The sequence below is a fragment of the Molothrus ater genome, chromosome 1 (genome assembly GCF_012460135.2).
Source record: "Molothrus ater isolate BHLD 08-10-18 breed brown headed cowbird chromosome 1, BPBGC_Mater_1.1, whole genome shotgun sequence".
Classification (NCBI taxonomy): domain Eukaryota; kingdom Metazoa; phylum Chordata; class Aves; order Passeriformes; family Icteridae; genus Molothrus; species Molothrus ater.
Window position 1 is genome coordinate 29,724,781 of NC_050478.2, and position 6,397 is coordinate 29,731,177.

The window sequence follows — 6,397 nt, forward strand, 5'->3', positions numbered from 1 at the left end:
GAATGTCAAGCAAAAAAGAAAATTAATAATTCCTGACGTCTGTCACTTAGAAACCGCTATTGATGATCACACCTCTTGAGTGAGACATTTTAGGAGCTTGTTCTACTAAGAGTTAAAAGTTAACCAGACAAACATCTACAAATACGAATCACTGTAAGCAACTATTCAATTAAGATTTCTAATAAGTAAGTGAATCTAAATGACAGGAAACTGATGCTAGATAGGTTGGAGTTTTTTTCAGTTAGTATAATGAACCCAAATACATTTCTTTACCACAAGAAAGAATTAAGAGAAGGATGATATCTTTCTGTAGCTGATGTTGGAACCCAGAAAGACAATTTTGAATTTATTGTCAGGAAGTGTTAAATAATCAACCTACATGAGGGTAATCAGATCAATGCAGATTTTTAAATTCTATTTTATGACTCACTTTTAAGGACTGGATTTCAAGCTACTGATGTCCTTCAATTTCTCTTTGGTGCAGCTATAATATTTAGGAGCAAAAGTCATCTTGAAGCATCATGCAATGGTCAAGATCTTCTAGGGTGCAATTTCTTAGTCTGAAATCAGCCTAATAAATCTCAGGAAGAATGTGCCTATTTCACTGCATTAGCCATAAAAGGAGGCTGTGAGGATAAGCTTTGGGTAAACATCTCCACAGTAGGTAATTTAAGCAAGATGAGATGAAATCAACCCAACATTTTTCTTTAAGGTAACTTCATAAAATAAACTGCCAGCCAAACTTAAGGCTGTAGGTGACTAATGTTTATACTGATCTTAAATTTTTCAAGAGAAAGTTTAATAAACATCATACTGATATCTGTGTTTTAAGTCAATCTCATAATAGGGAAGGTTTTTCACAGACCAGACTGTGAGGTCAGTAAATATTTTACTAAGTGACCTGAAATTCAGGGTGTAAGTATTAGGAATCTCACTCATTTCAACCCTTACAGTAGAAAGGCAAAGGAAGAAAAGAGAAAATGAAAAAGCGTGAAAGGAAAAAGAGAGATATAGACACACACACACACACACACACAAATAAAATTAAAAGAAAAGCAAACAAACAAGAGAAGCCAAAAGACCAGAACAAAAAGAGAAACAGAAACAATCTACAGAATTACAAAATTCCTTTTTTGTGTCATAGAAAAACATGCATAAACCACAGCAGATAATCTTCCCATCATTACAAGAGGCAGCCCTGAAACAAAACTCCAGATTTAAAGAGCTGGGTGGTTGGAGAAGCTGAACATGGAGCTGTGCCCTGTGTCTGGCGCAGCTCCAGACACAAACACTCCCCCACCAGCAGCACTGGGTGCCTGGCCCACCTCCAACCCAGCACCAGCTTTTCCAAGCACTCCTCATCCTGCAGACACCCGGCCACTTGTGTGTTGCAAGCCATAGATCACATCCAATACATAAAGTCACTTTCCATCCTGCATGTTTTAGTGGTTTACATGATTTTAAGTTTCATTAAATGACACATGCTCTTCTAAATTTCCCAGACGATGGCTCGCAGCTGACCCCAGCCCCAGCAGAGTGGGGGGATTTTTCCTACTTGAAAACAGAAAAGCATGGCAGCATTGCTCTCCCTTGGGTGCTGTTTGGTGAAAGAGGAACACCACATGCAGCTGTGGCTGAGTACTGGTGGCCACTGCAGCCCCTGCCACACAGTAAGAGGTGTTCCTGGTCCAAGAGGGATACGTTTTTGGGAAATATACCAATGCCAGCCATAGAACATGTGAATATACAGTACAGGAAATGCATAAGTACCTATATGCATATTCACACATACATATAGGTGTATAGATAGATAGATAGATAGATATATATAGATAGATAGATAGATAGATATATATATATATATAATTTAAAGTGTGAGGTGCTTGGGAAAGATACCAGGGCACATACACTTGAATTACACGTGAGTGTGTTTCTGTGTAGATGGGAAAGAGTGCAAGCACAGCATCGCACATGTGCTCCTCATGTGCTCTTACAATGCCTTGTATTTCTGCTGTTTTGGCTGGGTTACCTCAGTTCCTGAGTCTACACTGATGCCTGTCACCCTTTTGGGTACATTTTGTTATAAATCTAAGCAAGCAAATATTTGTGTCAAAGCTGTCTACACGTGCAACCAGTTGAGAAGCTGAAATGCCTTCAAGTCATGTACCAACTGTTTTCATTTTCTCTCAAATGGTGTTTCTGTTATTTTCTAATCTCTGCCTGGATTTTTTTATTGTCTTTATTCTTCTCTAAAGCTTAACTGCCTTTCTCTTCTTTGCCTAACTTCTAGGCAGTGGGAAGAATGTGTAGGAGCCATCTCCAAATTTTAATACAAAGAACAGCTAAAATTCCCAACTGTATCAAAACAGTCCCTTGCAGAGCTGTTCATCATTTCTTTTGTCTACATAAACCCCATCAGAGAAGCCATAATGCAGCCCTAAGAAACTACCAGAAATCCTGTAATAAGCACTTTCTTTCTAATGTGGCAAGGGCTTTGAAATTCAAGTTATAAATGTGACAGAAGGATTGAATTCAAGTTTACCCTGTGGTTACAGATGTGGTATAGTTGGGTATGAAGTTTGTGCCTGTGTGCTCTCCCAGTGCACTCAGTCAGTAATTGCCTGGGCCCAGGGCTTCTCCCACAGAGGTAAGAGCAAGGGGCTGACAGGAGAGCACAGACAGGCTGGAGACATGGTAGAAACTGCAGCTGAGGGAATGATCCCATCTTCTGGGTGTAATTAAAACAATTAGGAGATGTTTAGCAGGTAATGAATCCAATGAATCAGTACCAATGAATCGGGGACATGCTTAAGTGTCCTGTAGAACCACACTCTTCACAGTTTGGGAAGTCTCACCTAATACAGCTCAAGCTGTCACTGCAACACAGATTACAATCATTACTGGATAGTGACTGATCATCTTGTTTGAGAGATTTGATTCCCCACATGAGAATTACCCTATACAGATAAGCTAAAACTTTTGGGGTTTGCCAGGGGTTTTTTTGGGAGTTGTTGTTTTTCAGGGGGTTCTTTTGAGCTTGTTTATTTGTTTTTGTTTTGTGCTTGTGGGTTTTGGGTTTTGGTAGTAAATAATCCAGGAGTCAGTATGCAACACCTTTTAAATGTAGGAAATCTCCAACAGAGATACTGGAAAGGGAGGTTTCTGGCAAGTATCTCTCTTCATAAGGTAACAGCAGGACAATTTGGACTATGGTGGAATTCAAGGAAAATAAATATGAAATTGGCAAGACTCAAAGTAAATCCACCTGTCTTAAGATGACTTCAGCTGTAAACACTTTGGGGAACTCAGACAGTTACCACCCACAGTGAGGATCACTGAAGGAACCAAGATGAACTCATCAAAACAGACCTGACCTTGCATTCTCTCTAGCACTAGTCCTAACACTCGGCTTGCTTACTCTGCCTTAATCCACTTACCAGGTTTTCTGAAGTCAGTAGCCTAAAACAGCATGTGACCATGTCCTCCTTAGTTTAACTCTATTTACTCAGATAATAATAAGAAATAGTAACAACAACAAGAAAACTAACAATCTTTCTTAGCAAGGTCAATAGCATTCAGTTACCTGCATGTTCATGTAAGAGCTTGTTCTGCAAGTTCAGGGAGTTTATATGGAACAGATGAGCACTGAAGGCAGAATTATCATCTTCCTTTACTGCCATAAATTTGAAACAGCTCCATATAACCCCAAGGAATTAAATGAATTTTGCAGTTTCTAAAATGGGACAAGACTTTGGCCAATACCATGTACAGTAACAGACTCTTTAACAAACTGACATTAAAGACACAGAAGGAGGAAAAAAACAATAAAACAAAACAACAACAGAAGAAAAATAAAGTGGTCCTTAAGTGAATATCAGTGGTTAGAGGAAGGATCTTCTATGAGCCTGTGAGAAGCAATATGCATTCATAAACCCTTGTCTATTGCTATCCGATGGATGGACAAAATTTTATTTAGCCACATCAGCAGCAGACTCACATAAGAAACAGCAGGAGCAATAAAACTCATATGGATACTTTCATACATATGAAAGTTTCTTGTGTCACATATTCAGTTTGTAGGAATAAATATATTAACTATGTTTTTCTAACTGAAAATATTTTCCACATGCGAACAGACTTAAAAGCACGTTTAAAAAGAAGATGCAATAATCAGATTTTTAACTTTGGCTTTAAATTCAAAGCAGAACTTGAAGTAAGCCTTTGGGGATGTTCCTCTGTTTGAAGGAATGCACAATTCTTGTTACCTACTTCAAGCGATGAATGGCAACACTCAGTCACAAAATGCAGCAGAACTACTTGGGGGTGTGAGGAGACTACATAAAATACATTTGAACACCATAATAGTCAGCAAGATTTGAAGAAGACTGAAGCAAAAGTAGATTTGAAATCTTAAATAATAACCTCAAATCTTTGCTTATTAACCATTACTTGTTTCCAAAGAAATGAATCATGTCAATTCCTATTCCCTAGCTACCAGAAAAAATGGGATATTTGTTACTGAAAATAACTTCTCTCAGAAATACAGGGTCAGCTATTTCATCAAAGACAGGGCCAACTAGGCAATGTGCAGAATGAATGTTGTTGATTGGATTCCTTTGTTAAGGACTGCCAGAAAACAGTATCCAGTAGTAGCTAAACTGTGATCAGATGGCAAAAGAAAATAGCAACTGTTCATCGGTGCTGTGCCCTTGATTTTTATTTGAGCTTGTACATTGGGCCTGTGTGGTCATGAGAGCCAGGCAAACAGCATGGGGAAGAAATGGGAAGAAAGGAGCCCTAGTAATGAGCTGCACAACATTTCAGAGCAGTCTCTGGAAAACACCAGTGCAGATCCATTTATGAATCTCCTATTATTTTCCTTTTGTGAGGTTATTTTGCATGTTGCTGGCTTTGCTGTGGTGCAGGAATTTTCAGGAAAAATCAGTCTCTGCTCATAGATAGGTAGGGTAAAAAATGCACAGCGTGCTTTGAAAAACAACAGATGTTAGAAAAGTCATTGCTACTGTTAGAGTAGTAGTTCCCACTTGCAAGTAACATTTTGTTCTTCTTTGATGTGGTCTGTGTATATCTCCTGTTGCAGGACCCTAGCTAGCAAAAAAATACCACAGAAGTAGAACCAGGAACTATAATAGGATGATACAGGTACAAACTGAAAGGAGGTAAATCCAGTGTTTTCCATCACTAGAGTGTTTGGACTGGCACCACAGAAAGGCCAAGAGGTCACATCTAATCTAGGAAAATGGGATAGAAGAAGAAGAAACACACCAAGGACTTTACTATTGAGCCAGAGTGCCAACATGCAATGATTTCCCTCTTCCCTTTGCACAAACACAGTTGTGAGCTACTGAGCTTCTTTGGCTCAAAGGAAGAGTTATACAACACCTTGCACCAGTAGTGCTGGGAAAATGAGCACCCTCCCCTCTCCTCTTCCTGTATAAGAGCAGGAGAAGCTCACACAACATTCTCCTTACATTATGACATTAAGGAGTTCCTGAGGTAGAGTTTTTACTCTCATATTTTGTAGCTCTTGCTGGACTTTTCTTTCCTGAATGAACTACTCTGGTTTTTAACCTGTGTAAAGTTTTGGCATTCTGTGACAATGAATCCCAGAGGCTGATTGTAAAATTAAGCATTACTTCTTTCACTGATCCTGCACAGTCATAATGTTGTGTCATTTATTCTGCCTTTTTTGGCTGGCAGTCATTAAAACTGTGTGCCTCTGAGTCATTTGGCCTCTAAGATAGTTCCAGTTATATGTTGACAGTTTTTAGTAGGATGCTAGGAAATAGTATAGGTCTTGTGATTTCTGTTTCTTCTATTCTTTTCCAAACTGTTCTAAACTGAGTGAGAGAACTACTAGACAGGCTTTTCTTAATATAATAGGACACAGGATATTTATTGTATGCCCTATTGTTTGTAAAATCAGCATTAAAACAGTTTGTGCATCTTTGCTGTGTTATAATCAAACAAAACTATTGTTACGGTGGTTGTGATTGGTTGGATTTTTGGTTTCTTGGGGGGTTTTTTGGATCACTATTAAATGTAGGCAAAAGGCCACAGCAAAATTTCCAAATAATGTTTTCCTAATATAATTATTTATCTTGACTTTTGAGACACTTCTTTTCAAAACCCTCCCAAACTGCATTGCCCTTAAGTGCACAAAACAGACAACCTGAACGAGTGCATAACTGGGGTATAGTGAAAACTAAAATAAAGCAAATGCCCTTTGGGAATACATTTGTATCACAAATACCAGCTGGCACTGGTTGAGGCAGCTCTTGGCAGTCTCTGTAGCAATGTCAAAGACACAGTGTTTCAGAAACAACTGATGAGTCAGCGGCAAAAGGTTGAGAGATTTAGTTCACAGAAGCCCATT